The following is a 26,001-nucleotide window of genomic DNA, read 5'->3' as shown; positions in this document are numbered from 1 at the left end:
GGTATAGAGACATGAGGGAGGTCGGGAGGAAGGTCACGAATGAATCCTGCTTTGTGTGCTCTCACATCCCTCATGCTGTAGGCGCAGACAAATTGATATTTCCCAGAGAAGTGCCACCACCCACTGCCAAATGTCTCCTACATCTGTTTCTTTGTCGCATACATGGTCAGATACAGCTCCACTCAGCCACAATAGATGGTGTGTTTGTGAATGCTACAGAGTGGGATGACAAGTATGTTACATTTACAGTGATAACAAATCCATCAGAGTATGAGAGGAGGATAGAGGCTTACCGTGGTATGGAAATGCCCATCGGCCTGTTGGAGGTCTGGAGATACAACTTTAGGAGACTAGGGTACTTCGCCTTCCCAACACCCCCGTCAAAATGTCACTCACCAGTGCATCGCCAAGCCTACCATAATGATTCCCAGTGCCCTTGTCAGTGGAGGCCAATATTGCGCCTCCAGGCCAACATTTATTTTAACGGCAGGTGGAATGGCCCACATGACTTGGTATGTAAGGCAGCCTCCTTAGGGGATGCAATTGTGAAGGAAAATGACACACATCGTGTTGATAAGAAGATTGGGGAGGAGTGCGCTGAGATATGGGCACAAGAGACTAGAAGATACACTTTCAATGAGGGTACAAGATACCAACCAAAGAAAGCATACAAGCTAAAGTCTCCTCTCCTTTGTTTCCTAGGTAATGGAACGATCTCTGTGGGCCGCAACACAAACTGCAGCAGCACAATTTTTAATTCGGACCTTCAGTACGGCACCTCCAGCCTCATGGACATCTATTGGGCCTGCGGTGAACACATTTATCTGCAGCTGCCACCCCACTGGAAAGGACTGTGTTCCATGGTCATGATGCATGAACTACACCTGGTTGTACCAGCATCGAACATTTCCCGCATCCATACCCACCCAATGACAGGTGATGTCACCCTGCTCCACCACCGAAAAAGGAGCCTTCAGGAATACTTCTCGAGTGGTCCAATTCACGAGATTCCAAGAGATTTCCTCCTTTTCAACGAAGCTGAACTATTCTTCGGGGGCGCTGTCCCCATGTTCCAGACAAAAGCCAATGCTCGCTGGCTCCAAGTGACGCGATACGAACTGATGCAGCTCGTCAACAACACCCGTGATGGGTTCAACGCCGTGAAAGAAGAACTGAGACCTCTGAGACTTATGGTTCTAGAGCACAGATATGTTCTAGATCAGCTGACTGCGATGAGTGGTGGTGTATGTGCAAGAGTGGGGAAATCCTGCTGTACTTTCATTTTGGCTAATGATGCGGACAACGGAACACTTACAAAAGCCATCGAAGACTTGGACACTTTGGGGAGACAGATGCATGAGGAAGGAGGTGCTGAAGCAGACGTTTTTGATAATTTGTTCAGTTTTGACTGGATGCCTTCATGGCTGTCTGCTGTACTAAAACTTATGATGCCTATAATTTGTGTGCTGTTGCTGTTGTGTTGTGGTGTACAGATTCTAATACATTGTGTGAAAAGATTCAGTTCTACGGTAATTGGTATGAACTACGCAAGCTCAGGGGAGTACACTGGAATACGCACTGAACAGGGGGATGGGGAAGAAGTAACTAGGCTGAACATAGTAGAGCTCACCATCCCTGGGTCCAACGCGTCACAAGCTTCCCTTAGTAGGTGTTATCAGCCCCAGGTGCCTGGAAGCCCCCCACTTCCCTCAAAGAAAGACTTAGTACACCCATATGAGATAATGGCTGGGGATAAAGAGGAATCACAGGGAGAAATAGAAGCAGGCCCGAATAGGAGTGAGGGAGGGCTTTCTCCGCGTGACGCCACATGGCCACTCCCCCCACCGCCAGCTAAGTATGCTGTACGAATGGTGTTCATTAAAGATGAACAAGAGGAGGGAAATGAGAAAGGGACTGATTGTCCCATATAGTTGTCCTGAGACATCCCTCCCACTTGCCCGTGCTGTGTAGGCCCTTTTATATGTTATATAGGCCTTTGTTAAATTGACCGTGGCTCTGCCATTTTAGTGCATCGCAGGCTGATGGCAGGTCTGACCCAACTCTGACCCAACGCAGATTCAGTTCCTCTTTCTGCGAAGCTTTCTGCCTCCAAGCTGGTAGCCCCCACCCTACCCGGTCGGTACCAAAAGTTCAGCATCCTCTTGACACTTCAACATACAGTAGGCTGCATCCTGGCATAGCACTTGCTTCCTGGGCAGGTTTCCCGCATTTCAGGAAGTGGCAACCGCAGAGCTTAAGTTGAGAGGATTTATGTATGTATATATTCGATTTGAACACAATATCTGTTTGTATTTTTCGCTTTTGCGCACAATGTCTACTTATAGTTTCTGCTTGCTCTGTGTAATTTACGACAAGCGATTGGCCTGAGAAACTGACCTTTTCACCTAGTTCATTGTCAGCATTAAGTGGGTAAATGACGACATGTCTGGCGAAATTCTGCAGACGAGGTTTATTTTTGGGTAAGAGTTGCGTGCGAAGCAGCCCAAAATTTAGTATATAAGGAGAGCACGCAGACACCTTAACGGATTACCTCGCTGTCTGTATGTAGGTGACAGACAGATTCCGTAGGTTTCCCCAAGAGTTCTTAGGGGCTCTTGTGTTTGCTTCTGCGCCTGCTTAGCATTGTGTTGTGTTCACCTATATGAAATGTACTGTTATGCTTAGTGTCTTTTTATATTTGATCAAAATGTATTTGTTTCATTCAAAATTGCAGGAATGCTAGCTCTAGAGTAGACGTGAGAGTTCCTAGGTAATAGAGTTCTTGTACTCTGAAACATATCTCCTAGGTATAACTTGTCTCTTAAAATGCTTTCCTTCTCTCAGGCAATCTGATACGGAGAGAATGGACATGTGATTATATGAATTCTGTATTTTGTGTCTCTGATTTGCGGTTTCTTTGAAGTTGCATCTTCTCATTAAACTGCTATTGTGTTCTACCTCAAATTCCATGTCTCACATGTCTGTTTTCTTCAATTCTAGAGCGAGCGTTCCCAGGCACCCCTGCCCAAATTAAGGTGCCCCTTTTGTCCCTGACTCACTCTCCTGCCCAGTTCTGTGGTAGCTCCCGGGGCTCTGAGTACCGCCCCTAGCTTCCTTGTCCTGTAATAAATCCTCCCTCCGACATTTTGGTGCCGTGACTCGGAGTAGCAGTGCCTGCAGACGGGGGCAGTAACGGCTGGGTTCGAGGGGACGCAGACTGAGCACTCGTGACTCCTTTCTGGCTGAAGCCTTTGAGTACAAGCACTCGGGTGAGTACTATGACTACCTGACGTGAAGTGACGCTTTGGTAACGGTTTATGAAAGGAGCGCTTGTGAGGCTTCTGTGTTTTTCTCAGCTCTCAGTTCTTTCCTGTCTCCTGTCTTGGTTGGCCTCGCTAAGGACGTTTTTTTTAACTGGGGAGGCTTGTGTGTGCGACATGGAATTCTGAGCTGGACAGTACGGTCAGGAAGTTGTTGGTTTATTGTTTCCTTTATGTTATATATAGATGTGTGTGCTATTGTTTTTGCCTTGAGTGCCCGGAGGAGAAGGCTGCGTCTTGCGCCTTTCACGGGCTTATTTAGCTCTTTTTTTTTAGTATTACATTTTTACATTTTACATTTTTACATTGGTTTTTGTAGGAAAACAGGCATAGAAGAAAGACAATAAAAACGTAAAAAGAATAAGGGATAAGGAGAGGCTGGTTATGTCTGCAGTCTTTTCAATGCTATTCTTTTTGGTATAGCTTGCTGTTGGGTCTCTCTGTATATAGTGAAACAGAGAGCGCCTCTTTACCAGGGGGCTACGGGTCGGCCTGGTAGAAGAGAAGGAGAGATACGATTTACTATCGTATTCTTTCAGCAATAAAAAAGTGCTCCACCGAGTGCTGTGTGGATACAGTGGAGGCTCTCCTACATCAATACAAGGTAGGAAAGAGGTTGGATATTGTCGGTCCACTTAGCTACTGGATAACGGATATCGCCTGGTTTATGAGGATTTTAAGAGGTTCCCCGGGTTGGTTTATTGGATTTTATGAGTTTTTGGTAGTTCTGTGACAGTTTCCCTTTTGTGCGTGCGCCATTTGTATATAGGAAGCACGTGTTCTATTCTTGTCCTTCAGAGGGCAAGGTATGCAGTCATTGTCTGAGAATGGACACTCTGAACGTGCCTGACTTACTTCTTTCGTGAAACACATGTAGAATTTCATGACTGCATGACTTCAGGTTACCGTCTGATAATGCATACAGAGGCTCATTAAAGTGAAGCAATTGCACTTTATTGTGGTTGGTGCTTATATGGGCACTGCAGTAAGGGTCACTGACTGACACAGAAGCTGCTTCTAGTAAGGCCATATTATTTACGTGCACAGTTATTTTGTTATTTGTATTTTTTGATGATATGTTTTATGATATGCAGATTTGATGATATGTTTTATGATATGCAGATGTATATTGAATGTATAAGGACATGATGTTAAATTGATGTTGACTGGTCTGTATCGTTTTTATTAGGATAAGACCCGCTAGGTAGGGTTATTATTGTAACAGAAGATCACTGTCAAATGTAAAAGATTGGTTTGTTAGTGAGATTCAATAACTAGGGAGGAATGTCAATGTTTTTCTGTTGTTTGTACTCCCGCATGTATTGATCTGCCACTGATAACCGTAGTGATTTTTGTTTTATTGAAAGTTTTGTGTTTTGTATTTGGAATGTTTTTGCGCCACAATTGTTACAAGTATATTATTTAGTGCTGCCTTTTTTCCAAACCATTGAACATTTCTAGTGCTGCTAACATTAACTAGGTGTCACTAAGGTTTGAGGTACAGCATAGGTACACAGATGAATAGAATATTTGGTTACAGAACTTATAGAACCGCAGACACCATATATGTGCAAATTTCTATGATAGTGCCAGGATTAGAAACACTGACTGAGGTCACTAGCTCCTGGCCCCGTAACCCCCTGCGAAGCAAGGTCCTTCATTATTGCCTTGGTGAACATCCTGGTGCCCTGCAGTTTCCTGACTTCTCACCAGAAGGAGTCTATAACGGTCCAGATAAACGGGAGATTAAAGAGGCATTTTATTTAACCATTAAAGAGGCATTGGGGGACGAGCTAATATATGATCACCCTGACTACTGACACATAAGGAGAGCAGTATATAGATATTTATTAATATAGAGTACTAAGGGATACAGATGAGCAATAGTGAACATCAGTCAGTTGGGATAGTTCTGCACATATTAAATGACAGAATAATAGCGGTGCACAATCCTGGCGAACAGACTATAGCAACTTTTGGGAGGCGACAAAGTGCCTTGATAGCCAGAGCGTGGAAGTTGCTGGGAATCACACTAGCACATGGCACTGAGGTAAAGGTATCTTCACTACATCTAGTGCAGCTGCACCTCCCAGTGCCTACCTATAGACCCATTACCCTGAACCCAGACCCTGTACTTGAGCTGCCACAGAGCACCCCCTCTGTGGAAGACGCTCCAGATACACTGCAGCCGCCACTAGTGTCCCCTCCGACGCCGTGTGCTGCTAGAGACTCCTCCACGGCATTAACCCAGCTGGGGAGCCCTGATCTCGCTCACCAAGAATCACTTACACCATCCCCTCTATTCACACCGTCTCCTCCAGGCGACAGCCACCTGGAACAACAGGAAGGGTCACAAATCACACAAGTCACTAGCGACGTATTAGGCTGTGAACAGCACAGGATATTGTTGCAGGCACTTAACGACCCCAACTTACCCCTGGTTTGTGAGCATCACGCCCAGCAGCTGCATGTGCAGCTGCAGCAGCAGCCCTCATTAAGTATCATAGAGCAGTTACAGGGACGTCCTCCTATAACACATTACCCATTACTGTGGGGATACTTACAGAACCGCCTGTTACCAAGAGAATAACATTGTTTATTTGTGGTCAGAAATAAGTCAACCCACACAATACCCTAGGGTATAAATAACAACACATCTGTGGCAGGTTGATAGGTGACACCCAGTGGAGGTATACTGTTATTTCTGAATACACACAACGCTAGAGAATAATGGCAACACCACTAGAACACGTGATAAAGAATTTTACTACTCAGGGGAAGCGTATTAGAAAACATTGTGGAGAGCTGCACAAGCTCACACAGACTATGCTACACCCTTGGCCAAAAGAGGGTACCTTCGATAGGGCAGTACTAGATCATGCTCAAACGTTCCTGGAGGGGAAGTACTCTGGGAACAAACTAGATAAACGTAAAGAAACCCTAGCTCTGTGGAGAGTCTTTAAGGACAATGATGAAAAGGCCCCAGTACCTACCGCACCGCCACCAGCCTATGACGCAGATGGCATGTATACAGAGCGAGTTGTTAAGGCTGACTTAGAGCCTAATTTAAATGAACAGGCAGCTGTAGGACATGAGGATATTTCTGCTTCAGATCCCCCAGAAGATTCACCAAACAGCATGCCAGGGAATGCGCAGGGCCAGATAACTCTAAGCTCCCAAAGCCCAGGGGTGCAGTGTGCAACATCAGGAATGCCAGGTCAGATTGATGCGCTATTCACAATAAAACTGACACCAGCACCCAACTCTGCAGCTCACCAGCAGGAAGAGGGCTCAGAGAGTGATGGAGCCTCTGGTGACTCACAGCACAGCTCCCACTTGCCGTTTCCTAGGCCTAACCCTACAGCGCCTACATTTGTCACTGACAATAGCGAGCCCTTAGAGACAAGGACTAGACACTATGGCCCATTCCACTCCCCTGGCCAGCAGCATAGCAATACACAGGCACACCATAACGGGTGGCGACCCCTTAACATAGGTCCCAAGCGAGAGGAAGAGTACTTGCTACAATTCAATGGAGGAAACAGAGATAGTGAACAATCTCGCCCAGAAATAATCACTGAGGCGGACATTAGTAGATGGAGAACAGAGCACAACTTACACCAAGGAACAGGTGGAGAATCAGGGGACACGTCACACGAGCAACATTCAGGGAGTCCCACTGGCCACCCCGCAGCAATACAGCGGTTATCATTACAAGTGGACAGGGTAGAGGATCAACTCACTGAACTAATGGGTGGCTTAGGCCAATTTAGAAGAAGGCAGCCACCAACACTAAGTGAATTGGCCGGAGCTGCAGGCCCGGTGGTGGGTTCACGTAGTGGTGGGGTCCCAATGATCCCCCCACAGCAGGAGCCATGGATAGACTTCCATCAGGAGGTCCAAAGCATGGCCCCAGCCCCACCTCAGAGTAACCCAGCAGCTCCTCTGATGATCAACCCAAGTACACCGCAAGCTCTGCCAACAACTGTCACGCCCCCATCTATACACATACCTCGGGTAGTGCCTCCAGTAGTCACACCACGCAGGCCAGATGCACAACAGATGGACCTTGATAATCTTGATCTACCAAGTGTGCTCGAACGGGCAGAAACAAGATGGAGAAGGCAGAGAAGGACAGAGAGAGAGAGACTTGCAGTGCAAGGTAGCCATGGGCGGCCTGATGACATCCCACAAGATTATGATGTATCAGGTACTGCAACGCTAAGAACAACAAGATCTAGAACTCTGCATCACATGGCCCCTAACAGGCCATTGCCGTCAACGACCAATGGTCTGACGCCAAATGAGATAGTGATACTTGGGGAAGGGACTGACTATTATGTCAATCCATTCTCAGATAATTTAGCAGGTTGGACAGAAGCTAATGCACCTCAAATGAATGTCTGGCCTCGGGATGGGTCATTTGAACCAGAAGACATGGCCACAGCTGAGGAATGTATTCTGCAGGGGGCAGGAGATGACGATTGGGATTACGATTACATGAGCAAGGGCCTAAGAGTTTGGCAGAAATACGCACGTAGATATGACAACACAAGGCCCACAGGGGTGACACGCCAGCTACCCCTGTTATTTAAAAATGTTAAAGATCCCCCCCTTTATGTTCCTTGGTCACTAATGGACAAGGACAATTTAAAGAAACAACTCCCACCTCTCACAGAGGGTGCAGGAAAATGGATACAGGCCTTTGAGAAACACACTGCAGGTGTTCCATTGGCTATTGGAGATGTAAAAAGTCTGCTCACCTCCTTGATTGGAGAGGATGCAGAGGACATGTTTACACGCATTGACACAAGACTGTCTACCACTAATACACAGTGTGACGGTAACCCCTTCAATAAGATTAGATCACCCCTATGGAATGAATTGCGTAGGAAGTTTCCTGACGTTCCTGACATCAGCTCTTTGATGTCACAGACAATGCAAAGCAATGAAGATCCAGCACAGTACATTTCACGAATGAAGGAGAAATGGCATCAGGAATTGGGAGAAAAATGGGATGTGACAGGGGGTAATTGTAGGTTCTTTTACCACACAGTAAAGAAGGGACTGCCCACTGCAGTACAGGACAAATTAGATGGAATAGTAGCCATGGAGTGCAAACCATGGCCAGAGATACAACACCACATCATTCATTTTTGCAAAAAGGAGCAGGAATAGGAGAAGAAAAGGTTGTTAGCTATTGAAAATGCAGCAGCTAAATTAGTGCAGCAAAAACTTAAGAAAAGGGAGACCCCTGATACAATGATGGTGGCTTCACCAGTGAGTCAGATGACTGCTGTCACCAATTTCCCACAAGATGCCCAGACTGCACTAGGAGGTAACACACAAGTAGCTGCACCAAACCTACAGGCACAGCCCTTCAATAATGGTGTGCAACAACAGGCATGCACCAATGAGCAACAGCAGCAGTATTATGGTAATGAGCAAATGAGGTATGCAAATACTGGGATGCGGGGGAGAGGTAGAGGATTAGGCTTCCAAAGACCTGCACCACAGCCAGGAGCACGAGTGTGCTACTACTGTCAGCGACCAGGACATTATGTGAGGGAATGTCATATGAAGATGCGGGATGAAGGGAGGTCAGTAGGTAGAGGAAATACACAACAAGCTCAAGTGCCAGTACAATACTACCAGCAGCAGCAGCCGCTGCCGCCCCAAGCAGTATACTCCTATCCTTCCCCAGCACAGCAGCCAATGCTGCAGCAGGTACAATTACAGACACCTGTGATGGCCCAAATGCAGCCCCAGATCCAACAAGCACAGCCACAGCTACTTCAGCCACAGATGCCTGTGTACCAAATGGTGCCACAGACGCAAGCTCCTGTGCCTCAGGGAGCCACGATACTGCCCACCACCAATCCCTTTTCACAGGGCACCATCCAGCAGTACCAGGCTGGAGGATATTCAAGTTAGGACAGCCCACAGACAACTCTAGTGTGTCCCGTGTTATCGTGCCTCACAAATATCAGAGAGGACCCAGTTGTGTATGTCACGATAAACAACAAAACTTATAGTTTTATGGTTGACACAGGTGCTACGTTTTCCTGCATCAGGGAAGGAGCACTGCCCATCTCCAACCAGAGCGCAGACACACAGGGTTTCTCTGGGGCAATAATAAGGGTCCCTTTTACCAAACCAGTACCAATGGAAATAGGAGGTAAATGTATTCAGCAACGCTTGCTCTACTCAACACAGTCCCCAGTAAATCTCTTGGGACGAGACCTCATGGCCAAATTAAATATGACAATTAGTTTTAAAGAGAACGGTACAATGACTTGTTCCATTCCTGGTACATCGATGTGCAGGATGATGGCTGTCACTGTGGATTCCTCCCTGAGAGATGAGATAAGAGCCCGCCCAATGGATGAGCAAGCATTCTCCACAGCGGTACACATTGTTGTTGCCAATACACCAGAGATGAATGGGCGCACCGTCCAACTTCCCAAAGAATTCCTTTTTCGTCCACAGTCACAGAACATGCCTGTGCCTGACAAAAATATGATCCTAGGAATACACTGTCTTGAAATAACACCCACGTATGGAGCTTTCTTAGCACTAGACGACAATGCCCACACATGGGCCTGTGTCATTTTCATTGAACCTAGACATCAAGTAAGGAATATTTCAGATCACCAACTGTTTGGAGATCCTGAGGAATATTCCAAAGTGGAGATTATTTATCAAAATCCAGTGCCTTTGTCGGTGACAGTTGAGATTAGAACTCCAACACCGCCCGAAGTACTCGATGCTACCCGTGACTCAGACTTAGCTCAGGTACCAAGCATTCTTTGGACAACAGGTCCCAATGATGTGGGGCTCATTAAATCAGCTGCGCCATTCAGGGTAACACTGAAACCAGGTGCCCTTCTACCCAGAGTGCGCCAGTACCCTTTGTCTAGGGAAGCAGAGGAGGGAATTGCCCCTACCATACAAGCGCTGCTACATCAAGGTGTGATATACCCCTGTATCTCGCCGTGTAACACGTGCCTTTTTCCGGTGAGGAAACAGAAGACTAATCAATGGAGATTAGTGCATGACCTACGCTCAATTAACAGCATAGTGATCCCAGAGTTTCCCATCGTCCCAGACCCTTCAGTGATACTTACCAACATCCCACCTGACACTAAATACTTTTCCGTCATTGACCTGAAAAATGCATTTTTTAGTGTCCCTCTACACATAGACAGCCAGTTCTTATTTGCTTTCTCGTTCCAAGGTAGGCAATTCACATATAAAAGACTGCCCCAGGGGTACTGTGAGTCCCCCAGTGTATTCAACAGAGTTGTCAAAGATGACTTGTCAAATTTCCAATGTGACAGCACCTTGCTACAATATGTTGATGACATACTCCTCTGTAGCACCACTGAGCAGCAGTGCCGACGGGATACAGTTGCTCTGCTTACAACATTGGCACAGAGAGGATACAAAGTAGACAAACAGAAACTCCAATATTGTCAGGAAGAAGTACAGTACCTAGGACAGCTAATCTCAGCATCAGGGAGAAAAGTTACCCCAGGAAGAGTAGAGGCAATAAGAAGCACTCCTGAACCCCAGTCAGTTAAGGACATGCAAAAGTTCCTAGGACTAGTGAACTACGTTAGACAATGGGTTTTTGACTATTCCACCATCACTGCACCACTCCTGACAGCTGTCAAAACGGCCAAAGACAGGCATAATAAGATTGACTGGACACCTGAAATGACGTCAGCCTTTGCCAAATTGAAGGATGAGATTACAAATGCACCTGTGTTAGGCTCTCCTGACTACACAAAAGAGTTCTATCTATTCACTCACTGTAATGGACAGGTCATGACAGCAGTCCTCACCCAGAAGTACCCCATGGGCCACAAACCCGTTGCATACTTCAGTGGCATGTTAGATTCGGTAATGAAAGGCCATTATCCTTGTGAGCAGGCCTTGTCAACCGCAGCATTTGCTGTTGAGAAAAGCACCCCCATAGTCATGGGGTCCCCTCTGACACTGTACACTGAGCATGCAGTATTCGCAGTGATACAAAAAGCTAAAACAACTCTTACCACACAAAGAGTGTCAGGATATGAAGTGATACTGTCATTACCATCCTTGAAGGTTGTTAAATGTCATACTGTGAACCCTGCCACGTTCTTTGTTCATCCCATTGCCACCACTGATGATGACAGTCATGACTGTGCCACATATTGTCCAGATGAGTCAGGAACAGCGAAAGAAGACCCATTGCCAGATAGTGTAATTTACTTTGTTGACGGTTCCTCTACCATTGATCAAGAGACAGGAATAAGATACACAGGTGCTGCAGTGGTCAGAGCACAACAGAGAGACTCCTCTGACTCTCTAGACATCGTACAGCAAATAACATTGCCATCACATTATTCAGCGCAGGCAGCAGAGTTGGTAGCTTTGATTGCAGCCCTCAAACATGGAGCTGATAAGAGGATTACTGTATACTCAGATTCTGCATATGTCACCACAACAACACATTCCAGCATCCTGAGATGGAAAAGGCGTGGCTTCCTTAAAACTGATGGCACACCTGTAATGCACAAACAGTTACTTGAGGAACTAATAGATTCATTAACATTACCAGCAGAAGTGGCTGTAGTAAAGTGTACTGCACACACAAATGGCCAAGATTTTGTTTCCAGAGGAAATGCCATGGCAGATTGGGCTGCTAAAGCAGCTGCCAGAGGGCCCCGACCTGCACCATCTCAAGTGACAGAGCAAAATACCTGTGCCCCCATTCTGTTTGCTCAAGATGCATCCGTCATAGTACAGGTAGATACACAAAGTACAGTAGATGACACAAGTGAATCGTTGCTCTCAGATACCCCTGATCCAACACTTCCATACACTATAGATGATACACAGCAATATGATATCATTGCACAACTACACCTACGAGAGATACAGGAGAGTGCCCCTCCTGAAGAGAAAGAGCTATGGAAGAAGAGAGGAGTGCAACAAGATGTCTCAGATTTCATTTACAGACAGACAATGACAGGGAAGCCAGTTATGCCACAGGCACTATTACAAGTAGCGCTCACTCAGTTACACCTTCCGACACATGTCCCTCGTGATATCATGTCCACAACTTTGCAGACAGAGTGGTTCATCCCCAATGCATATGAGCAGATACAACTCTTCGTTCATCAGTGCCTCATTTGTCAACAATATTCACCTAACCCAACTATGCGAAGTGTTGGGAGTGAATTGATTGTCAGAGGCATAAAGGCACCTGCCAGGTATACGCCACGTAACACTCACAAGCAAGCAGTGGCCCCGCCAGTAGCAGACTGGGTTAGTAAACTTCAGGACACAGTTGTGTTCACCTATGACCAGCATTTCATGCCTGGTTCCCCCTCCCAGCGCACTGATAAGATATCAGAGGATAATGGGGTTCACAATGCACTGTTTGACAACATGTGGTATAGAGACATGAGGGAGGTCGGGAGGAAGGTCACGAATGAATCCTGCTTTGTGTGCTCTCACATCCCTCATGCTGTAGGCGCAGACAAATTGATATTTCCCAGAGAAGTGCCACCACCCACTGCCAAATGTCTCCTACATCTGTTTCTTTGTCGCATACATGGTCAGATACAGCTCCACTCAGCCACAATAGATGGTGTGTTTGTGAATGCTACAGAGTGGGATGACAAGTATGTTACATTTACAGTGATAACAAATCCATCAGAGTATGAGAGGAGGATAGAGGCTTACCGTGGTATGGAAATGCCCATCGGCCTGTTGGAGGTCTGGAGATACAACTTTAGGAGACTAGGGTACTTCGCCTTCCCAACACCCCCGTCAAAATGTCACTCACCAGTGCATCGCCAAGCCTACCATAATGATTCCCAGTGCCCTTGTCAGTGGAGGCCAATATTGCGCCTGCAGGCCAACATTTATTTTAACGGCAGGTGGAATGGCCCACATGACTTGGTATGTAAGGCAGCCTCCTTAGGGGATGCAATTGTGAAGGAAAATGACACACATCGTGTTGATAAGAAGATTGGGGAGGAGTGCGCTGAGATATGGGCACAAGAGACTAGAAGATACACTTTCAATGAGGGTACAAGATACCAACCAAAGAAAGCATACAAGCTAAAGTCTCCTCTCCTTTGTTTCCTAGGTAATGGAACGATCTCTGTGGGCCGCAACACAAACTGCAGCAGCACAATTTTTAATTCGGACCTTCAGTACGGCACCTCCAGCCTCATGGACATCTATTGGGCCTGCGGTGAACACATTTATCTGCAGCTGCCACCCCACTGGAAAGGACTGTGTTCCATGGTCATGATGCATGAACTACACCTGGTTGTACCAGCATCGAACATTTCCCGCATCCATACCCACCCAATGACAGGTGATGTCACCCTGCTCCACCACCGAAAAAGGAGCCTTCAGGAATACTTCTCGAGTGGTCCAATTCACGAGATTCCAAGAGATTTCCTCCTTTTCAACGAAGCTGAACTATTCTTCGGGGGCGCTGTCCCCATGTTCCAGACAAAAGCCAATGCTCGCTGGCTCCAAGTGACGCGATACGAACTGATGCAGCTCGTCAACAACACCCGTGATGGGTTCAACGCCGTGAAAGAAGAACTGAGACCTCTGAGACTTATGGTTCTAGAGCACAGATATGTTCTAGATCAGCTGACTGCGATGAGTGGTGGTGTATGTGCAAGAGTGGGGAAATCCTGCTGTACTTTCATTTTGGCTAATGATGCGGACAACGGAACACTTACAAAAGCCATCGAAGACTTGGACACTTTGGGGAGACAGATGCATGAGGAAGGAGGTGCTGAAGCAGACGTTTTTGATAATTTGTTCAGTTTTGACTGGATGCCTTCATGGCTGTCTGCTGTACTAAAACTTATGATGCCTATAATTTGTGTGCTGTTGCTGTTGTGTTGTGGTGTACAGATTCTAATACATTGTGTGAAAAGATTCAGTTCTACGGTAATTGGTATGAACTACGCAAGCTCAGGGGAGTACACTGGAATACGCACTGAACAGGGGGATGGGGAAGAAGTAACTAGGCTGAACATAGTAGAGCTCACCATCCCTGGGTCCAACGCGTCACAAGCTTCCCTTAGTAGGTGTTATCAGCCCCAGGTGCCTGGAAGCCCCCCACTTCCCTCAAAGAAAGACTTAGTACACCCATATGAGATAATGGCTGGGGATAAAGAGGAATCACAGGGAGAAATAGAAGCAGGCCCGAATAGGAGTGAGGGAGGGCTTTCTCCGCGTGACGCCACATGGCCACTCCCCCCACCGCCAGCTAAGTATGCTGTACGAATGGTGTTCATTAAAGATGAACAAGAGGAGGGAAATGAGAAAGGGACTGATTGTCCCATATAGTTGTCCTGAGACATCCCTCCCACTTGCCCGTGCTGTGTAGGCCCTTTTATATGTTATATAGGCCTTTGTTAAATTGACCGTGGCTCTGCCATTTTAGTGCATCGCAGGCTGATGGCAGGTCTGACCCAACTCTGACCCAACGCAGATTCAGTTCCTCTTTCTGCGAAGCTTTCTGCCTCCAAGCTGGTAGCCCCCACCCTACCCGGTCGGTACCAAAAATTCAGCATCCTCTTGACACTTCAACATACAGTAGGCTGCATCCTGGCATAGCACTTGCTTCCTGGGCAGGTTTCCCGCATTTCAGGAAGTGGCAACCGCAGAGCTTAAGTTGAGAGGATTTATGTATGTATATATTCGATTTGAACACAATATCTGTTTGTATTTTTCGCTTTTGCGCACAATGTCTACTTATAGTTTCTGCTTGCTCTGTGTAATTTACGACAAGCGATTGGCCTGAGAAACTGACCTTTTCACCTAGTTCATTGTCAGCATTAAGTGGGTAAATGACGACATGTCTGGCGAAATTCTGCAGACGAGGTTTATTTTTGGGTAAGAGTTGCGTGCGAAGCAGCCCAAAATTTAGTATATAAGGAGAGCACGCAGACACCTTAACGGATTACCTCGCTGTCTGTATGTAGGTGACAGACAGATTCCGTAGGTTTCCCCAAGAGTTCTTAGGGGCTCTTGTGTTTGCTTCTGCGCCTGCTTAGCATTGTGTTGTGTTCACCTATATGAAATGTACTGTTATGCTTAGTGTCTTTTTATATTTGATCAAAATGTATTTGTTTCATTCAAAATTGCAGGAATGCTAGCTCTAGAGTAGACGTGAGAGTTCCTAGGTAATAGAGTTCTTGTACTCTGAAACATATCTCCTAGGTATAACTTGTCTCTTAAAATGCTTTCCTTCTCTCAGGCAATCTGATACGGAGAGAATGGACATGTGATTATATGAATTCTGTATTTTGTGTCTCTGATTTGCGGTTTCTTTGAAGTTGCATCTTCTCATTAAACTGCTATTGTGTTCTACCTCAAATTCCATGTCTCACATGTCTGTTTTCTTCAATTCTAGAGCGAGCGTTCCCAGGCACCCCTGCCCAAATTAAGGTGCCCCTTTTGTCCCTGACTCACTCTCCTGCCCAGTTCTGTGGTAGCTCCCGGGGCTCTGAGTACCGCCCCTAGCTTCCTTGTCCTGTAATAAATCCTCCCTCCGACACGAGGATACCGGCGAGGAGGAGTGACGAATGAACCCCTTCTTTAGCATATCTTGAAGATACTCATACAGGTATTTAGTTTCAGGTTCCGTAAGAGCATAGACTCGGCTAACAGGTAGTTCAGCCCCAGGGATCAAGTCTATCCTGCAATCATATGTTCTATGCGGGGGCAAAGCCTCCGCTTTTACTTCATCGAACACATCTGTATAGGTTTGATATTCTACAGGAAGAGCAGAAGGGGGTTTCGTTGTTACAGCGCAATGCAAAGGAATGTGCATCTGAATACTGTCTTGATAACAATGTTCTATACAATAAGAAGATCTTAACGTGATTCTCCTGATAACCCAATCTATAAAAGGGTTATGTTGCTGTAACCAAGGTACACCTAATATGGCTCCAAAGTTCGGGGTGTCTATCAGGTCAAATATGATCTTTTCAGAGTGTCCATTATCACAAGTCATGAGTAGTTCAGGGGTATGGTATGTCACCAGGCCTGAGGATAGTTCTGATCCGTCCACGGCTCAGACTTTTTCAGGTTGGGGTTTTGGTATAAAATCAATACCACAAGACTTGGCTAGGGTTATGTCTAGGAAGTTCCCTGTAGCTCCAGAATCCACCAGTATGGACAAAGACTTCCTATGTTGAGAGGTCAAGAGGAGCACTAAAGAGATGGTAAGATGTTTTGGGATTGGGGAGAAGATATTAGCCAGGAATTGGGAGACCTGAAAGAGAGAGGGACTTGGAAGATTGGTCTCAAAGTCTTCCAAGTCTGTCCGTTTTCCGCCTGCAACACCGAGACAGTTTTACTTACGGATGTCTTTTGCCCTGGTTTAGGCTTGACAGGACACTCTTTGGCATAATGCCCACCTTTCTCACAATACAGACAAAGATTCTGTTTTCTACGTTTGTCCAGTTCTTCTTGTGTCAAAAGCCCTCGGATCCCTCCTATCAGCATAGGCTCGCTAGTATCCTTTATTTCTTTCTTTTCAATCCATGGTAAAGGGAGAAGGGGATAATCTCCTTTTATCTTTTCCCCTTTTCGTTCCTGTAAACGATGTTCCAGTTTAACCACCAGATCTATGAAAGACGAGCAGTCCTCCGGGGGGTCAACTATTTGAGACAAAATGTCTTTTAATTCTTCTCTTAAACCTCTGTAAAACAAAGATGTTCTTTTGGCTTCAGGCCATTGCGTTTCGGTTACCAGTCTATTAAACGTAGTTATGTATGTTAATAGATCCTTTGACCCCTGCTTGAGACCTAGAAGCTCATTGTCACTAGCCTGCATATAAGAATGCCGAGCAAACAGACGCTTCATACTGTCTTTGAACTGCACTAAATCGTAAAGCATGGGGTCGTCATTCTCTACTAGGGAAACAGCCCACATGGCCGCATTACCCGTCAAATATGATATTATAAATGCCACTTTAGCAGCGTCATCAGGAAAAGAGGCTGCTCTACTCAAAAACTGCAGATGACACTGGTTCATGAATACAGCATATTTGTTGCTGTCTCCAGAGAACCTCTCTGGCATGGCTAACGGGGTTTGCGGTGGTGTTACCACTGTGACATTCACAGGGGTAGACGCAGAGTTCTCTACTGGAGAGGGGCCAGAGAAGGAGGGAACTTGAAAGCGAGCGGGTTGTATATAGCTCTTCTTATATATAGGACTACCTCCTGGTTCTAATTGTTTCTGACTTTTCAATAAATCCATTTCTAAGACCAGGTTTTGATTTTCTGTCTTCACTTCTCTAAGTTCTACCTGTAGACTGACTACAGCAGCAGCGAGTTCTGCCATGGAAGGTTCTGATGTCACAGGGGCTGCAGCACCTTGTAAAAGTGCATCAAAAGAAACACCCCTGTCCACCTTCGCTCGGGGGATAAAGTATACGTGGGTTTGGCTTTCTGTCAGGTCTAAGGGATGTCTCCACCACCCGTTATCCTCAGGAGCGAAGATAGGATCCCACCTCTCCCCTAGGGTACAGTCAGCTCCTACTCATAGAGCAACAGGAAGGCCACTCGTACCCCTAGGGAGAGAAGAGACAACTCAGGACCTCCAGGGAGAAGACACAACGTTTTCTGTCACAGGAAGGGAACTCAGGTGAATAAACTGCAGAGTATAAAGGAGAGAAACAGAAGGTAAACAAGAATTCACTAATACTGCAATCCAATGTGTGCAATCCTAATCACTAGACTTCATATGTCTCTTATTGTGTGTGGTCTCACACTCACCTTAACTGAGAAGGAAGTCTGCATAATATGAGACGTCGCAGTCCAAAAAATAAGAGGAAGCAATCACCCTTGCTGGACACATTCTGTCCCAGTACGAGTGAAAGGCACAAATAAAACAGCAGCAGCTTCCGTAAATAATTTTCTCTTTCAGCACAGTACGTCACTATTCCGTTCTTATCAGGCTGAATCAGACTATCCCACAAAACATAGAAGTTTTCTTTGTATTCTCTCCCAAGAAGGATTATAATAGTTTCAAGGTGAGTCAGAGCTTCCTAGCGCTGACTAACGAAAGGAAAGTTAAAGAAGTTTTTCTTCCGTAGCTTTTCTGAAGGTCAGGCGCCTTCATGAACAAAACAATGATGATTGAACCCAGCAGGGAGGCACTTATTATCCCAGCGGGGCAGAAACTTTCAGCAAGTCCGGGGGAGCGTGAATCGGCACAGGACAATTCGCTTACTCGCAGCAACAGGCTTGCGCGTTCTCAATTAGGAAGGAGAATAACGCCCCAAAACAAAAGTTCAACAGTCTCACACAAGAGGTTTTCAAGTCAGCGCTTCCTAGCGCAAGGAAGGAGACATGCAAATGTGATGATCGCTGGTGTCCCAACGTAAGTACCGCTCAACACAGGAGATCAGGAGTCCGGAGAGTCACGATGATTCAGGACAGGCAGGTTCCAACGGTAGTAAGAAGCCAAGCAATTAGTGTTAGGGGCGGGTCTCATTTAAACACAGGGTCAGCCGATACCTCCTTAGGCAGCGTGAGATCACACACAATCTGCTCACCCACCCAGATGCATTGTGGTACTAGTAGTGTAGTAATATCTCCCACAGTCTGCTCACCCACCCAGATGCATTGTGGTACTAGTAGTGTAGTGAGATGTGGGTCGAAGACTAGGTGCAAGAAGCTAGGCGTGTAACACCAGGCCACTGGTTGGCACTACACCCCAACATATATTAGCACGCATGCTAAATTACCAAGACCGAGACTTGCCAGAGAGCAGGGTACCGTCATCTACAAAGGGAATAACATTTCCTTTTATCCTGATTTCACGCCCGTGGTGCAGTCGGCCCGCAGAGAGTTTCTACTAGCCAAGCGCCTCCTTCTACAGGCTAAAGTTCCCTATGCTCTTTTATACCCAGCAAAGTTGAAGGTGTCCTATGATGGCACAGCGCATTTTTTCACAGACCCGAAATCCGCTTTGAAATTCGCTAAACACATCGGAGGGAAGAAAAGCAAAGGAACTGCTGCGACTAGTCCCAACTCAGAAGCCGGGCTAAGTGACAATGATTGATTCCCGGCCTTGTTACAGCCAGGTAGAGGAGTATCCGTGGGGCAATTTGTTAATGTTGAGACAATTGATGTGATGCACTTGCAGGTGCAAAGTAGGGGTCAGAAATATGGTCATTCATCTGACTGAACTGCAACAACAAAGAACGGGTAAAAAGTTTATCACTGTGTGGTTGTTGGCTAATGGCTCTCTAACACTAGTCTCGGCCACCTTGTCTTCGGGCAGGGTAGTACGCCGGTGACCCCACGGCCCCCAGGGAGAGCTCCCATTTACACTCTGATTATACAACGAGTTTAGTTCTTAGGGTGGCCATTTGCACACAACCTAATTGGGGGGTTGATGTGGGTGGGGGGAGGGAGTGGTGGGGACTGGTTGTAGTTTAGGTCGAAGAAACACGTAGAATTAGAGTACAATACACTAACACACATGTTGCACACAATAGGCAAGCATGGACTTTCCGGAAGGTCAGAGTTATGACGAAAGAAATCACATATCAGGAGCCCTTACCGGGGGAGGGAGCTGATGGTGCCCAGCGGCATATACGGTCCAGGACACAAAGTGGACTACCATGACTACCATCAATTTATTAAGTTGGAACATACGTGGTTTGACTGGCCAGAGAAAGAGTAGACTGGTGCACGCCTACCTGATGAGACACCATATAGATATTTGCTTCCTACAGGAAACACACCTGAATAGCACCTCCACCACTAAATTGAAGCACAGATGCTGGGGGCATGTTTACTCCTCCATTCACTTTAACTATGCAAGAGGAGTAGCGAACCTTTTTCGCCAAGGGTTGGATTGGAAGATATCTGAGTCCCACATTGATCCAGATGGTTGCTTTGTGATATTGTTGGGGAGGCTGGCGGGGGTGGAGATAACCTTAGCGGCGACTTATGGGCCAAATACAGACAGCACAGAGGTTTTTTTCAAATACTATGGGCAAAGATTCAATCAACTGGTTGTGATACCATAATATGGGGGGGGGGGGTGATTTCAATACAGTGCTGTGTGACACCATTGATAGGAAGGGACTCTCATGTATGTTACATCCCAACTCTTGCTCTACTCTTATCTCAGAAAGTAACACTACGGACATCTGGCACAGGACATCTTTGGAGGGTACCTGTGTCTCAGCCCATCAGGGTGCCTGGTCGAGATTGGACTTTTGGCTAGTTTCACGGGACGACAGATGTTGCTCATTATCCCCGAACACTTTCTGACCACGCAACACGTCTCCTAGGCTTGCTAATACCAAACACACCTCATGGTATATTCAGTTGGAGACTTCCCCATAATGCCTTGTTAGACAAGGCCTTCAAGGAAGAAATTCGGGGGGACATAGAGGACTACTTTTCACTTAACACAGGTTCAGTCACATCGCAGGCCTCCCTGTGGGATGCCTTTAAGGTAGTAATATGAGGGAAGTGTATTGCTTGGCAAGCCGTGGTCCTGAGGGCTATAAGAGGCCCACTGAAGGCTATTGAGGCCCAGATAAGAGAACTTCAATCCCAATATTACTAAACGAATAAGATTACACTCCTGGATTCTATAGAGGAGGCCATAGCGGAATTTGAAGAAGAGGCACAGAGGGAGGTGAACTTCATGGGCAAACATACACGAGCTAGGCAATATGGTGAGGGGGACCGTCCGGGTAGGACCCTTGCAAGTATGCTCAGAAAGCCCCGCTCTGCCACTTACGTGACTGAGGTACTGGGTGAAGATTGAACCCTGATCAGGGACCTGCAGGGCATTATTGACCGTTTCACACAATTTTATGCTGAGCTCGCAGTGCGGTACCCAGGGACCTTAAGGAGTTTCTGGACTCTTTGGAGCTTTTATGGCTGGGGAGGGGTCACAGGGAGTACTTGGATATGCCGTTCTCGGTTGAAGATATAGTCCAGACAATACGTAGTTTACCGCTGGACAAAGCCCCCGGCCCAGTTGGGCTCACTACTGCTTTTTACACGGCTTATGCGTTAGAGCTGGCCCCACAGCTGCTAGCAGTGTACGAAGAGGCTCAGACCGTGGGTATTCTGCCGCCCTTTATGCGTGAAGCAATGATCATTACACTGCTGAAACCTTAGAAAATGAGCTGTGAAGTCGACTCTTACAGACCACTTTCATTAATTAATGTAGATGCTAAGATCCTTGCAAAATTGATAGCAGGCAGACTCCAACCACTGCTCCCACTCATTGCCAGACCGGGCCAGTCCGGATTTATACCGGGGAGGTCAACTTGCCATAATCTTCATACCTTTTTCACTGTGTTAAATTGTCAGCATCCACAGTTCCAGGCAGTTGCTGTATTCCTCGACGCCACGAAGGCGTTTGAGTCACTAGAGTGGCCGTATTTATTTATTATACTAGAAAGAATGGTGTTTAGTCCTTTATTTCTGAGCCTCATACGACTGTTATACACGGAGCCATCTGCTAGAATTAGGCTGAATGGTATGACCTAGCAGCCCTGCCATATCACCCGCGTGACGAGGCAGGAATGTCCCTTCTCTCCTCTCCTTTTCACCATCGCGATGGAGCCGCTGGCGGTGAGACTGAGACAGCGTCATGCAGCCAAGGGATTGGGCTTCAGTTCAAGAGGGCTACTGGTCTCACTATATGCGGACGACATCACCCTCTGTATCTCTAACCCTATTGCCAACATCGCTCCCATTCTGCGTGGACTGGTGAAGTTTAGGGGGCTGTCGAGTGTCTATAAAATGGGCCAAATCCACAATCTTCCCACTTACAGACAGCACACACCCATTCCCTGTAGAGTACCCCCTGAAGGGGGCAGATGGCCCTGTGAAATACCTAGGGATTTGGCTGAGCAGGGAGGAACAGGAAATCTGGAACTTAAATTTTTGACGGGCTGTTGAGTGGTTGCGTGAAAAGGTGACTGCCTGGGCGGGGTTGCCGAGTTCGCTGGCAGGGGGATTGCCATAGCCAAGATGGTGGTTCCATTTAAATGCCTTTATTTATTTGTAAATATCCCGATACTCATGACCCAGGCGTTTTTCTAATCTATCCGTACTTTATTGATCTCGCTAGTGTGGGCAGGGAAACAAGCGAGGGTTTCTTGGGAACTTTTAACTCTGCCGTTAACCCAAGGCGGGATGGGTGCACCTGACATACCCCTTTATGCTTATTGTGCACAGGCCCAATTCTTGCAACACTGGATGCATCCCACCCCATTTCAGCCGCATACAGCGGTAGAGTTGGATGTCGCGTCTCCGGTTCACCCGAAGGTCTCACTCTACTAAACATTCAGGCGACCAAGAGATGAGATTGTCACGGTGGAGACTTTACGCTACGCATGGGACCAGCTGCGTGAAAGAGCCCAGCTGCGCATATTGTATGCCCCTTCCATACCCCTATATAGAAAAACCACAGGAGTGTAACCCATAGACCCAACTGAGATCAGGGTAAATGCAAAATACTTGTAACAATATCTCAGCAGGAATTATTGGATTCTTTGCAATTGTATGCACAAGACATTACAAACCACAAAGCAAGTAAAAAGAGGCTTCAAATAATTTGATTAATGCGCCCGTAGGCGTCATGTATTTGGAGAAGAAGGCAACTGGCCAATACTGCCCATTATCGCAAACTCACCCATGATCCCCTCCCGGATCTCAGAAACAAGATCAATCACATCACCAAACAAGCACAGACCCAAGATATTATTTCCTCTAAAGAATTCATTTTTCTCAACAATGCCCATCCACGCACACCAGTGATTTATGTTTTACCAAAGATCCATAAGGACATCCAGAACCCTCCTGGCAGACCTATTGTTTCCGGGTGTGGCTCCATTCTGGAACCCCTGGGCAAATATATAGATGCCGTCATCAAGGAGTTTGTCCCCCTCACAGACACCTACATACGGGACAGCATGGACCTGATCAGAACCATCGAAGATAGACCGTTTGATCCAGAGACCGAACTGATGGCTGGTCTTGACATCGAATCGCTTTACACAAATATCCCACATGACAAGGGTATTCTAGCCATCCACGAACTATTGGAAAACAGACCAAGGCCAACCCGTATTCCTACAGATTTCATCATGAGCCTTTTACGTATTGCCTTAGAGAATAACTATTTTTTGTACCGTGAAGACTTTTACCTGCAGATCAAAGGTGTTTCAATGGGAGCTTGCTTTGCCCCAAATTTTGCTATCCTGTTTGTTCACAAACTAGAAACATGCCTCATACTCAACCCTAACAATCCATTCAGACCTCAAATTTCCTTATCGCGACGATATATAGATGATGTTCTTTTGTTTTGGAAAGGTGATGCCGACACTCTAACATCCTTCGTCGAATGGCTCAATCACTCCCAACCACATTTAAAATTTACTTTTGAATACAAAAACAATGACCTTCCCTTCCTTGATCTTAACATACATGCAGAAGAAGGAATAATAGGAACATCATTCTATCGTAAACCGACAGAGAGGAACACCCTGCTACACTATTCCAGCTACCATCCGCGTGGTCTCAAAGATGGCTTACCCTATGGGCAATTCCTCCGCATCCGGAGGAATTGCAAATGGCGCAAAGACTATTTCAGGGAGTCCGATGTCTTACTGCAAAAACTCATAGACAGGGAATATCCTCGTAGATTGACTTCACGCGCCCGCAAAAGAGCGTGGTACTGCCATCGTGATCTTCTTCTCACACCACAACCCAAAAATACAAACTCCCGTATTCCTTTTGTTTCTAAATTCATTCCCAGCAGCAACCAAGTCAAGAAGATTAACTCTAAAAACTGGACACTTTTGAGAACGAACAAATCTTTCCAAGAGCCCCCCCTTTTTTCATTCAAACGAGGCGATAATCTCTCTAATCATCTGGTTCATGCCATCACTTGGCCCATCAAACCCGCCCATTCAAATACCATCACTGCAACATGGGGACTACCGCCCGTACTAGGCCACTACAAATGCCAGTCATGCAGTGTCTGTGCTCTCACCATCAACACAAAGGAGTTCGAATTTAACAATCAAACATACTCCTTAAACACGTTGACCAATTGTCGGTCACAAAATGTGATCTACGCCATTGAATGCCCCTGCCATCTTCTCTACATTGGACAGACAACCCAAATGGTGAAACAAAGGATTATTCAGCATAAAAGCAGAATACACTGCAAGATCATCACAGCCCCTTTGGTATCACACTATCTGGAAAAGAACCATGACGCACTTGACATGAAGTGGCAAGTAATAGACCAACCGCGGCTCCCACCCAGAGGTGGCAATTTACAGCTGCTTTTGAACAAATGCGAATGTAAATGGATTACACGCTGTAACTCCGTGAACCAGGGGCTGAACACTATTGATGAGTGGAACAGCACGATTTAGTTTCCACCCAGATCATCCTAGTACACTGGCTCTAGGCTATTTCCATACTCTAGCTGGTTGGGCATCCTACTCACTGTCTAGATACTTTAGATGAACCTTTTTATGTTTATCATTCCCCTGATTTAATGTAAGGTTTGTCTAATTGCATACACTGCCTTAAATTCTTTTTCTCTGCATGTATTGTGCCCACAGGTCTATGACCCAATTCCTGCAACCATGGCTGGGCCTTCTGACTCCAATTATATTATTGATTCATTACAGGTTTTTTCACTGCTCACTAGGACTGCTTCCCAGGCTTCTATTTCTGCCCTGCCTGTCCTCGCCCGTGTGCTCCCCGTGTTCACTTTCTGTCCCGTCTTCCCCCCGGGTCCGTAGAACTCTTCTGTTTCCCTTGTTTTTACGTTCCCTAGGCGTCCTTAGCTACTGCTACTGGCCTCCTCACTTGGACCCTATCACGGCCTTCTGTCATCACTCTATGCCTTCCCATTGGCTGCACTCCCGGCGTCCCTAACTACAGCCCCACCCCTCGCTTCATTGTCCAATCCATACCCTCCTCCTGGACGCTGAAGCTCCCTTCATGTAGAGGATGATTCGGCTTCCTATTTCTGGCAGCGTTCGAGTACCGCACACATCCGTGGCGGCTTGGTGTACCTCCGTGTAGTCATTGGACCCTGACTCCCCTGACCTGCTCATTAAGTAAGTCCGTGCCCCCCTTGCTATTTTTTCAGTGTCCCTCCGAAATCTTGATTTTCGAATTCTACCATTAATCTAATTCTTGTACTCGCCCTCACAGAAATTATTGAAGCGTTCCTTCCCGTCCCTCCCTGGCTCCCCTGTTCCGCTCCTGTTAGCGGTAAGTTTAACATGCGAACACAAGTGTTCCTCTCTCCCCTCCTTCCCCCTTTCCAACCACTCCCGCCCCCTCCCCCAACCCTTTCCCCCCCCCTTCCTGACTCTCACTTCTCCTTCTTATCCCCCAGAGACGCCAAACTTCCTTATCTTCTTGGAGCTCAAGTGATCGGCTCACCTGTTCACCCTGTACCCCCTACAATAGACACGTTACATTCTTTCGTGCCTTCATTGAATCTCTACCAGGACGTTACATGATCTACTCACCGGTTCCTTCGACAACCGAGCCCTTCCTTCCCGTGCCTCAGGTACGCTCCAGTCAATTGCTCCCTCTTCCTCCTTCCCTCCACATTGTCCTGAGCT

General features: G+C 46.6%; 1 protein-coding gene and 1 pseudogene across 3 annotated transcripts in view; one reads left to right on the top strand and one right to left on the bottom strand.

Annotated features, from left to right (window-relative positions):
• The window catches only part of TLK1 (tousled like kinase 1), a 967,987-nt gene that overhangs the window by 782,470 nt on the left and 159,516 nt on the right, over positions 1 to 26,001 (bottom strand). The window lies entirely within an intron of this gene.
• LOC146861202 (uncharacterized) lies at positions 11,141 to 12,511 on the top strand (annotated as a pseudogene).

The sequence above is a fragment of the Triturus cristatus genome, chromosome 3_1, assembly GCF_964204655.1.
Source record: "Triturus cristatus chromosome 3_1, aTriCri1.1, whole genome shotgun sequence".
In the NCBI taxonomy this organism is placed as follows: domain Eukaryota; kingdom Metazoa; phylum Chordata; class Amphibia; order Caudata; family Salamandridae; genus Triturus; species Triturus cristatus.
The sequence above is the reverse complement of the archived record's forward strand: the minus strand, read 5'-3'. Positions and strand labels throughout refer to the sequence as shown.